The sequence below is a fragment of the Papilio polytes genome, unplaced genomic scaffold (assembly GCF_000836215.1).
Source record: "Papilio polytes unplaced genomic scaffold, Ppol_1.0 DF823177.1, whole genome shotgun sequence".
Classification (NCBI taxonomy): Eukaryota; Metazoa; Arthropoda; class Insecta; order Lepidoptera; family Papilionidae; genus Papilio; species Papilio polytes.
The window spans coordinates 680,631-693,203 of record NW_013526027.1 but is presented as its reverse complement, the minus strand read 5'-3'; the positions used below and the strand labels follow the sequence as shown (position 1 = coordinate 693,203).

Here is a 12,573-nt window from a genome sequence, read left to right as displayed (position 1 = left end):
TCCACTGCTGGGCATAGGCCTCCCCCAACGACCGCCACGATGATCGGTCCTGTGCCTCCCGCATCCAGGAACCACTTATCTGAGTGAAATTATGTCCCTGAGTAAAAACTAATTATTATCATATTCCTTCAAGTTCTTAAACTATGATACTAAATTAAGCGTAAGCGCCAGTAGCCTAATGGTTTGCGGTTCGGACTACAGATCTCGCAGTTGAGCGTTCGAATCCCGCCATTCAACTATTGTCGTGACCCGTATCCTAGCAAAAGCCTAGCTTAGTTGGAATGGTTAAAGGAAATATTAGTAGATTTACAAAAAACTATTAACATTTTCATAAAAAAAACCGTAAAATCTGTAATTAAAATTTTAAATTTATTCCCTTCACTGTATTAAAAAATTTTCTATTTTGTTGTTAGTTTGAGATGTAATGTCTCAAAAAACGTAACATTGTTTTTACGCTTGTTAAAAAAAATATGGATATTACGGCCGTAGAATCCCACGGTTAAGTACAAGGCCACTTTTAACAGCTGCGACCACTGGTTTATAACCCATATGAGCGTAACATACAACATAGTAAAACAAAGCCATGTGAACCTCGTGAGTAAAAAACACAAATGACTTTGGTTGCGGTCAGTCTTACCATTTTTAAATTTCGAACGCCCGCATTTCCAGCCAGTTCTGCGGTATGTTTGTGGTAAACGGTAAAAATGATGGATACCTTCGACACTGACGTCATAATTTGTTTTTTTTTCTGTTCTGGTCACTTCAATATATTCTAATTCTACGATTTACTAGTTAGATAAACTTCATCAGATGTTGAGTGCGTTGACCTCGCGGCATTGACTCCAGTCCTGCCTCACAACAGATATGATTCGATAGATAACTGTACTGATATTTTTTATCGTCAACAAATCGAGGCTATGCATTCGGTTCGTGATCAAACTATTTTTTTTTCTTATTGGCGAATCGGTATTAAAACATCGGCGAGTGGCGCTGCGGAATCGTTTTCAGACGGAACTTATCGATTTTATTATTCCATCATAGTACCGCTTTACATTGTTCCTCTGAAATGATGTTTCGTGTTGATAATTAATGAGAATGAACGTTTTGTTCGCTGAGACTTCCTGTTTTACGTGCCAACGGTGTCGGAAACGGTACATTTTTTATGATCATCTCAAATTGGCGAAGGCACTTCCATAACTTTAAGTGCACTATAAACCAAAATGTTTGAGGCGTGTATCTGTGTAATAAATTGTAGACGTATTGTATACAGAACCAATATCAGAATCACTCAGTTAAAGCCTTATAGCGTAAAAAAACATATTTCGTAGAGGCTACCTGAACAAATTGACATTTAAGATTCTTTAGAACTTTACGCCTATAATTAGCGGTCAACCAATAATATTTTACAGTAAAATAACTTTTTAAAATGGCACTATGCACTATAACTCACATTAGATTATCGTTTTAAAACCATCAAAGATATTTTCATAAAAATGATAAGTGCCATTTGCAGAGTTTAACGAACAAATATTTTATTATTCGTAGTCTGATAGAATAAACCGTTATTTTTTCTCTGTGGTTGTGCTGTATTGTTAAACAGATTGTCAATTATGAAATACAATAGGAACAATGGTCAGTGGGTTTTGTCCGATTATAGGTGATGTGGGTTACAAGCGTCGCATAACTGATGGTAACACGACACGACAGCGATACAGCGACATCTAGTTGACAAACAAAGATTTCATAAACTAACAGTACTTGAAGTAGGCATAAACATAGTCAATACTTCTTGAGTGTTTGTTAAACTCTTGTAGCATTATTAATAAGTAGTTTGTTGCAATAATAAACAATTATTAAGAGAATGGACTGGGTTTTAGACTTAGGTTTTTCAACTTTCCACTTAAAATTGAACCGTCAACAATAAGTATAATGATAAATCATATATGTAATACGTGCGTAATATTGATATGATTTACTTTATTTACAGTACATTTCTAAAAACCTAAAAAAGGTGTTGAATTATACGACAAACAACAATATCGTTAACCTAGTTGTCAGTTCTCTGGTGTTGATGTAGTTGTCATTGGAGATCACTTAACATTCATTAACTTCCTTCTTCAATACAACGTAGAAATACTCATGTTATGTAAAGTACTTGTGTTTTTATGATTTAACCTATTTTTTACATATTATAGCTATTTCTTTACGAATAACACATCTGTAAGGGCTTGATCTTTGTCTGGATGCTTGGTACCGACTCCATCTGCCGATGTACTGTTACTCGACACACTAACCGCGAATGGGAAGATTAATACAACCAGTCTGTGCACCGCCGTATAGTGTATACGATTGCACACGACTTTGAATAAGTTCATTTAAGATATAATCTGTGCAATAAATGTTAATACTTATGCAATTAGATTATGATTCGCATCGCTTATACAAAGATTTTGGTACCTATAAAATTAGTTAATAATCGTACTATATTTTTGTACATTAAACGCGTAAAATTATAAGTAATACGAATCTATTATTTGTTTATACTTTTACGTTAGTTATAATAAATAAAACATATTCTGCATATTATTAAAACGACATAAAATGTTCCCTAAAACAGAAATAACAAAAGGAACCAACAATGTTAAAAGTCTCACCGTCTAACATCAGCTAACCTTCGAATTTGCGGTTAAAAAACTGCCATATTTTTTGAATTTAATGGATGATAGTAAAAACTATGGATGAAACTTAGGGAAGTTTTATTACTTTAATAACTTGTTGAAATTGTAATTGTAAAAGTTGATTACTTTGGACAGTGAGTATTTAGCTATTTAAGCGAATTTTATTGACGGCACTTGTAACCTTTTACTATAAAACAAGTAAAGTACAGTAACAAGTACATAACCTTAAAGAACGAAATTAGATAGTCCAAGATAAAAAGACAAGAATTGCCTGAATCAACTTTTTTATCTTGTTGAAATTGTATAAACAATCTTATACAAATGTGACAAGTTAAGAGGTCATCGCTGTTGAATTATACGTAAACAAGTACATAAATAAAGATTAATTGTACATATGATACAAGTAAAACTATATCCCACCATAAGAGACCCAGGAAGCAAATAATAAGACATAGGTAAATGCTCAGACTATTATTGGACAAACAATAGTGTTGAACGTAATTCATAAATTAGTTCTAAATCTTACGTTGGTGTTGGTAAAATTATTTACAACTAGCTTTTGCTCGCGACTCCGTCCGCGTGGAATTAAAAAAAGCAAAAGTGAGTAGCCTATGTGCTCTTCCAGACTATCCGCTACATCTATACTAAATTTCATCGAAATCCGTTTAGCTGTTTAGGCTTCAAACTTTAACAAACATCCATCCATCCATCTAAATTAGCATTTATAATATTAGTTTGTCTAGTATGATTTTTTAAATGTAAAACTAATCACAATATCAATTTCAGTTTGCTTTGCTAATAGTTTATGACACTTTATAATTATGTTTATTTTGTATAGCTTGCAAAAGTGGGCCAAATTTGCCTTACTCTGTTCACTCAACAAAGCTTTAAGCTCGACCGGTTGATGGGTCATTGACCCCACAACCTACTGCTTGCTTACTCAGAATCAGAATGTATGGCCATTTCATTTAAATAATAATTTATTCTAGACATAGCTATTCTATCGAAATTTATAAACACGCTTTCGCAAATCGATTATTTACGTTTATGCCGTTTTATTTATTTTGCATTAGAAGATTTGCTTTTTTAATACTTCTGTGATAGTTAAAGTGCAGTTTTAACTTATGTATTGGTAAGAGAAATGGTATGTGGCCTAGTGTAGACACGAATTATACCTTTATATTGAAATTTATAAACTTATCTTAGTATAATCGTAAATTATATTTTTTTACTTATGTCAAACAAGGGAGTCAATCACTTTTCTATCGTAACCACTAAAGAATAATTTTTCTGACGAATACACTACCGAAGTATAAATTCAATTCATCCTATTCGAAACAAAGTAACAACTTACTAAGAAAACATATTGCATTAAAAAAACTATCGATGTTTGTTCCTAGTATCAATTGAATAAGCATTGAAGTAACTTGAAAACGTATATTAATTTTACGAGCCAGTCATATCGCGGACTTTATGCCTAACGTCGTAAATCGGACGCAGGCGGTAGCTTTCCTGTAAGCAAGCACTTCGACGAGTAAATATAGAGTTACATAGTTTCTGACTTTAGAAGGTGTAGTGATGTATTGATCGTTATTGTCTATAAAGGTACTAAAAGTTGACCTGAAATACCCTTTAACAAGACTAAAATATGGCGTGAAAAAGGTAATAAAAATTGTGACCTAGGTGCTTTAATGGTGGTTTTGTCATGGTCAATCTATAACATATTCACACACAATCCAGTGTTTTCCAAATGTTAATAAACCTTTGTCTAATTCGTTCTGGTGTAAATTAAAGAAAGTGAAAAGAAAACCTGTCGATAGTCGATAAATTGTGTAGAGGTACATCACTAGAGTGCGACGATCGTACACGTAGCATCTGTAATGTACGTAACATGATGTGCCTACTAGAAATGGCAGTGCATACGTCGGTTGCAGGGAACTGGCCGCAAGTTCAAGGCTGGTCGACTCCCGCTTCCCATTGCATGTGCATTGCATGTGCATACGCATTAATTCCGCTCACAACCGCGACTACCACCATTGTCTATCACTCGACAACTCGGTTCATTGACCTCATAAAGGATTAATGACACTATTGTAGGCGTTTATTGTGGACTCGCCCTTTTTTATTCCGCCAACTACGATAGTGCGGCTGTTGAAATATTGAATCCTATAATCACTTTGACACTGAAATATGGTCACTTTATTGCGAACGTCGAGTGGCTGGATTGTTCTTCCCTTGGACTAAATGTGGAGTAGAAGTGCCTTTATATTTTTTAGAAATGAATTACGGTTTAGTTATTTAAATTAAATTAATATTGAAGTCTCTTCAATGCGACCGGTTTTAAAACAGCTATAGCAAAATGTTAGCGAGTAGAGAGGTCGTTTAAATTCTTTTCAATCCAAGACAATTGGATCCAACCATTTAAGGACCGTTGACCCTTTTCAGTAGACGGCCGCTTCTAAGGAATCTATTCTCAAAATTGAGTTTTATACCTTTTGGACCAGCAGAAAGCGGACATTCTATTGTGATCGAATACGTCTGCGCTTTTATTTTGTTTTGCTTTTTAATTTTTTGTCTTGATCAGGCTTAGGGTCCTGAGATTCTAACAAGAATGATGTCACTGCTTAAATTCACAGACATTTCCCTTGCATTTTATTTTGTTTTTTATATTCCCCTAATAACAGGTAATTGAATAATATTATATACCATAGTTAGGTATATGCCACCGATTTGTAACGAAATAAATTGCTTAAGTAAAGGCAGCACTCAATTCAAATTATAACCTATGGACTTTGGTCATAAATTATAAAGGTAGGTACAGTCGCACAATCTGCTAATCAGAGCCATAATAGAGTCCCTTGTTCCACGAATAGGCCAAGAGTCATGTCACGAATGGAAAGTTGCAAGGGACTGTGACGCAAGCGTTGCCCGCGTGACTGTTTGCACGCGCCTTTGTTTGACGTACAGTTCCTTAAAATCAATAAATGTCACAACATTAACTGTACACAATTTTGAACCCTAAATCGTAAAGTTTAAAATATATTTTCGTATTATCAAATTTGAATAGCTAAGCGGCTAGGGCCCGATTTATGTTCTAATGGTTATGGATAGAAGCAGCTATATTTATGTACTTAGTAATGGTTGAAATATTGTCTTATGAGTTGCCATCATAAATCTTAAATGATATAAAATTTGAGATTAAAAAAATACAGTAGGTGGATTATGATTAAAGAGATAGCATAATGTTTAGGGACATTTTAAAAAACAACATATACAAAAATGATTAATATGATAAATTTGTGAGATACATTACGAAACAGTACAACCCGGGGCGGATCGCTAGTATATAATAAATCATTCCAACCGCTTTGATCCTGATGATTTAATGATAGCAACACATTTAATTGTAATGATTAGTTGTTGAAATTAACCAAAACTGTTATTTATTACTGCTTTAGGTTGTTCCCAGACCCATTTGCCTCACAGGAAATTAGATTATTCCTTACTAAGAAGTTAATTCATTAATCGTCTACCTTATTTTTATAGTCAGGTAACACGAAAGGTGATTTACTAGGGTTAAGTTAATTAACCTTTAATAAAAAATCACACAAAAAGGTTACCTTGATTTTCTATAGTTAATTTTAATCCTAAAATGTAATAAAATAGTTTATTCATTTGAAAATACTTGGGAAATTTCACTACTGACAAATATTGGTGTGTCAGTTGTATTTAGTGTTATAGAGGTGTCGTTTTGGTTTTATACAAGAGCTTCGACATTTGATAGTTATAGTAATATGATATTACTGATCTTTATTATTATAGTTAAGGTTCAAATAATCACCACCACTACCAACTTCTATGGTCAACGCTAAATAGGCGAAAATTAAATAAAAACAATATACTACAACTTATAGCCTGTCCATTTTTGGAGGTCAGTCTCATAGTCAACATTCCGTTGAAAATATTGACTATTAATTCTAATAGTCAGTAGTTTCAACTTTATCAACAGATTGTATTTTAAGTATGAAGATGGCATTGCCTGAGTGCTGCGTGGATCAAAAGCCAGCCGCTTATGTCTAGACGTTGCCTATATCGCAACAGGCGTTGCGCCAATCGCCACAAATTTGCACGGCACATTTGTACTGCGGTCTGTTTGAATATACTGTTTATATTCAATTGTTTATACTCTGTGGTCACGGACTGCAAACCGACCCACTAGACGAATAGAGTCATACATAGATCTTTAGATGTATAACTGTTTACGTCGGATGGGTTGGAATGTGCCTTTGCTTCTGAGATAATTAATCTTGACAAGGGAACTTTTATTGTACGGTTAATTAATATTAATCTATTATTCTTGATATCACTGTAGGAAGTACATGTAATTAACGTGATCATTTCAAATAGTATTGTCATCAAGAAATACAACAGCTTTCAATTTAATTGAATTACTCCCAGCCAATGTCTTATTCTGTTCAAAAGATTCAATCAAAGTTACTAGTGATTTTATTAGAAAGTGAAACATTTTTGGAGCTATCGAGATCGAACATGGCTAATTAAAATGTTAATAATAGCTAAAGGAAAAAACAACCTTTAGGTAATTGAAATAGCATAAGAAAAATATTATATTAATATAAATTGCATAAGTATAATATTTATGTGTCCACTTATACATCAAGTAAATAATATGTTTCGTTGGCAAATCATGCGTTCCAAATTCTGATTTGCAACGATTGATATCTTTGTTTACAGTTGGCTTAGTGGCGGTAAATATAATTTGTTTACTCAATTAAATATGCAGCTTTGGCGCATTGAATTTGCTCGCTCTAGTTCGACGGCCCTTGTTTGCTTTGACAAACAATACCTGTGTCAATACCTACCTCAGCTATTTCGTAAGAATCGCTTGTTTACTTTAGTTTGCCTATAATGGCATAGACGTGACATAAGTATATGAAAATTGGTTTAACGCGTAATTAGTTATTTTAGGTTTGATAAATAAATATTACAGCTGTTAATCAACATTTTCAGTGTTAATTAAGGATGACTCAATGAGCACATCTTACTAATATTATAGATGCGAAAGTTTAGATGGATGAATGTTTGTTAGAGTTTGTAGCCTAAACTGCTGACCAGATCCTGATTAAATTTGGCATAGATGTAGAGGATAGTCTGGAAGAACACATACGAGTAGCCTACTTAGTTTTGTTTTTTAATTCCACGCAGACGGAGTCGCGGCCGAAAGCTTGTTGCTGATAATGAAAAGATTTGTCAATTTATTGTATGTTTACAAAAGTTATTTACAAGCAGTGCCCTTTGTTAATTCAACCGTGATGGTCAGCCCGTTCCGTACATTGTGCGAAATTACTTTGACGATGCCACTTAGATTCCTACGGCCATTCAATTCAATGGACCGAACACTATTGTGTCGGAAAATACTCATCCGCGTCACATCCAATTCAATTTTATTACGTTTAAAATTGTTTTCTTCAGCACGACGGTGACCGCAAGATAAAATTTAAACGATACAGAACAGAACGTAAAGACCAGTTTCAATTTTGTAGCTTAAATTGCATTGTAAATTTGCAATTTGGTTGTTTGGTCGTATGAATTCAAAGGTTAAAACTCAATTTATGTTGATAAAGAAATAAGACGTCACAAACTGTAATCCCTGAATACGTAAACGGAGAATTTTAAAAAATAAAAGCAAATTGTTTTACGTGGATGTTTATTAATTCAATGTAAAATCACCCTAAATGGATATTGAAAGTGAAAAAGGAACCGAGTTTGTTCTTTTTGACACTTTTGGTATTTCATATATCATATATTTTTCTTGTAATATTAATTGTAAAGAACATTCATTACTCTATATTTATTTATAACAACAATTAGTTGCCCTTTTTCTTTTCATATACCCTTTAAGATAATTGTACGTTTTATGATTGGTGTGTGTAGTTTTATAAGTATTCTGTGCTGATAACAATCGCCTAGAAACTGGAAATCTTCCGGGTACTTATCAATTTGATATCAATGCGGTATTATCGAGCGTTTATCAATTACGTGTTTACACAAAATTATTAAATAAAAGTAACTAATACAAAAATGCTACTAGATTGTTACAGTTAATTTAAGCGAATTTATTAATGTACATTTATTACTGTTTTAATTTCAGTTAAACTCGACAAATAACTAAAACAATTTTTACTATGAAAACAATAACTTAACCGTAACTTAATTCATATCGATATACTCGTAAGCCTTACCTTACAAAATCTTAAAGTTCACTACTATTAAAAGATTAAATTATAACAAGTAGAGTTTGTGGTCCGGGCCGTGTCAATTCAAAAGAGAGAGGCTAGGCAATTGGAGACCGGGGGAGGCAACGATCGCAACATGGACTCTCATTGTCGCTGTGGACGGCCGTCGAATCGGCCGCGTATACACTCACGCGCACCTTTAACCGCGAACGCGTAGCTCCCTTAAACGATCGCAAAGTGATAACGAACCAAGTGTTGTAGGTAAATGTGAGTCTTGGTGATGTGAATGACTACAGTACGGACGATTTTCGTCTTGTGTTACGAAAATCATCGGTAGTGTAATGACTTACGAGTAAACAATCGGCCAGTGTGTAAACATTCGCTATTTTTCTTCTGTCATTTAAATGGTTAAGGGGAAACGCTCGCACTTTATTTCAAGTCTTTACAGACGGCAATTATTGTAATAATAGTACAAAGGCGATAGTGATCTCGCTCGAGGCGATCACGATTCTCGGTTGTTGTAGAAATTTGATATCAGTCTGTTTGTGGGTCATAATGCTGGTTCATAAAGAGGTCCATTGTTTTAGACTAGGAAACATATGCGGTATTCATTTCGTTATACTGTTAGTAGATAAGCTAATTAATCTAGAAGGATACCTAACTTTTATTTCAGATATTAAATAATTTATACAAACTTTATGGTGCTTAAAATCAATAGTAAAAAACTACAAAGTTTTTATCACAATTAATTAAAACGTTTTTGCTAATATATTATTTTAATTAAGTGTTAAAATAAATAAAATGAAATTTATTCTTATTTTCAAACGGTAAACAATTTAATTTAGTAAATAATTCAGCGGTCGTTAACCTAAAGTTAGTTTGGAATTCGCAATCTATGGAATTTGCCATATTTTGCAAACAATATTGATACCGTGTTATGTTTCTATTTCGAAAGTACTTATCTCTACGTTGCTTTTTGTTTTGTTTCACGAAAAATACGGTTGTTTTAATTGCTATGAGTTATTTCTAAGTTATACTAATCAAACTTCATCTATTGACCTTCTGGTATGCTTATAAGTCGTAAATAAATAATGGAGTCTTAAATTTTTTTCCTATTCGTTACGTTCCTTGACCGGCGAGTTCTAAGGTCTAAAATTAATTAAGTAGAAAATGGAAAAACGTGATTCTTTATAGGCTCTCGTATTAATACTTAAGCTATCGCGCTTTTTGTCATAATAATAAAGTGCTCGTTAAATAAATATGACATTTGATAACAAATAAAATAAATCGATATGTCGCAGTGGTAGGCATACTAGGGTTTTATTCGACTTAGTTCTCTGTGTGTCCTTTTTAATATAGATAGGGCTAAATGTCTGATTACTTGCATCGTCATGTCCCGCGGACTCGCTTATCTCGTATGTCGACGTGACATGGAGTGAGATAACAAAAGAATCAACCCTCGCATCCTTTACCTGACATAATAACTGACAAGTGGCTTTTATCTTTTTATTTAATTTAATTTTAGTGATGCGCCCTACAATTATATCGACATCGATGGATTTTTGGATATACCTTAGATTTGAAATATTTACATAAATGTTTTATTAATTATTTACAATTGGACTATGTTTTCTCAGCGCCTATTTCAATTTGGAGTCTCGTTAACGGTTCACAAAGATTCTTTCAATTTTTCGACTACAAAAAAATTAACTCAAGTAAATATTATTAAATGTAAATAAATATATCTTATCTAGATGTTTAAAATACCTTTGAATATATGCCTACTTCAAAATCAATAAGAAAAAAAATAACATATGGTAATAAGCACAAAGCTTGTTGCATCGTACTTATCCTCAAGTATGAAACTAAGCCTCCTTCGCAAGGTTTTTGCCGTTATCAAGTTTATAACTTCATACTTGTAGTTCAAGTATAAGCATTTGATATCGTCAAGATCAGTTACAACCCAGCGCAAGGCCGAGGCGTCCGGTTGCAATAATAATGGAATTCATTATAGTCAAGTATCAAGTATTGTAAAGCGCTCTATACTTACATCTAGTCAGTTAAGATGTAAAAGCATTTGAGAGAAAATAATAACACTTTATGGTAATCCCTGTAATATGTTTATTAAATTCCTATTAAGAATATTTTCTTTACATCATTCGAACCCTTATGGAAATAGTTACAAAATATCAATAATGCAGTAAATGCTTTTAATAGATCATAACGATTCATTAAATATTAATTAAATGCAGACTTACTGCACTCTGAGACATGCTTAAGCTGTTAATGTAAATGAATAATATCTACACTAAGGCACTCTCTTACTGATAGACATTACTGTTGCAGTTTTTTTTTAAACTGTTTTGTTAACCTTGTTTAAATGAATGCACATGTTTTCAAAAATAAGGACATTTAATTTACTGAAGTAATATTGGGTATTTTCAAAAGTACATTGCTTGCATATTTGTTATTGCGTTCAGTGAATATTGACCCAGTATTGTTGCAACATTGTAAATATCATTTAATGGTCTATTTGTCATTCCTAATATGTAAATCTATGTCGTCATGCTTATTGCTCTTTCATTATTATTCAATGTTTGTCTATTAAAAGAAAATATTGTTCCTCAATTTTATAAGCGTTAATTTGAATCTTAAATCGCTATTTAAGAGGTCCCTTAGTGTAATACCAATCTCATACTAAATCCACACTGAAGGGATTTCTTTGTGTCGACTCTGAGTATCTATTTTTTAAAAAAAGCGGCTACATTCCGCTCTCTTGTTCCCCTAACACATTTTAAGTCAGGGACTTGGGAGCGGGTGTATCTTTATTTTTAACTTAAAACATAAATTTACATTAAAATCTTATTTTTATCTATCATAGTTTATATCACTTCATCTAAGCCTAATATAAAAACAATACAATATTACAATTAAATTTAAAATACAACATAGACTAGAAATTAAATTGTTTAAACTATCGTGAGACATTACTTTAAGCGAAAATTAATTAAAAACGGCTCAACTCACGCTTTTATCCTCCGGTGACGGCACCGACTAGTTTCGGATCCTTCGGGGATCCTTCTTCAGGGCGAGTATTATTTAACTTTTGTTGTTTAAAAGTACGAGGCGCGACGCGACCGCGAACAAAAGTTAAATAATACTCGCCCTGAAGAAGGATCCCCGAAGGATCCGAAACTAGTCGGTGCCGTCACCGGAGGATAAAAGCGTGAGTTGAGCCGTTTTTAATTAATTTTAGCTTATAGACTAGAAAATTTGACTGGATTTCAAAAATGCATCTGAGTATCTATTAAGTCATAAAAGTCATCATCGACTTACAATAACTCCCTACTAAAGGGGATCGAAGTCTGCTTTAAGTCGGGATTGACTAGGCCATCGTCAACCACGCTGGACCAGTGCGGGTTAATTGACTTCACACATAGCTTTGAATTTCTTCATAGATATTGCGTCGCGATGTCATTCTTGTAAGAATATCGGATAAATACTAGCGCCAATAGCCTAAGGGTTTGCGTTACGGACTACCGATCTTGCGGTCGAGGGTTCGAATCTCGCCATTCGATTATTGTCGTAAACCATATCCTAGCAAGAGCCTAGAGCTTAGTTGGAATTGTTAAAGGAATTAG

At 33.3% G+C, this 12,573-nt stretch overlaps 1 protein-coding gene across 5 annotated transcripts in view; it reads left to right on the top strand.

Moving 5' to 3' along the window:
- The window catches only part of LOC106105172 (long-chain-fatty-acid--CoA ligase 5), a 39,697-nt gene that overhangs the window by 1,346 nt on the left and 25,778 nt on the right, over nt 1–12,573 (top strand). The window contains exon 1 of one of the 5 annotated variants that reach the window (XM_013285419.1): nt 9,072–9,193. The exons of 1 other annotated variant lie outside the window; for it this stretch is intronic. The gene's annotated coding sequence lies outside the window, so the exon portion shown is untranslated. 3 more of the 5 variants (XM_013285417.1, XM_013285421.1, XM_013285420.1) reach the window with 3 other exon arrangements.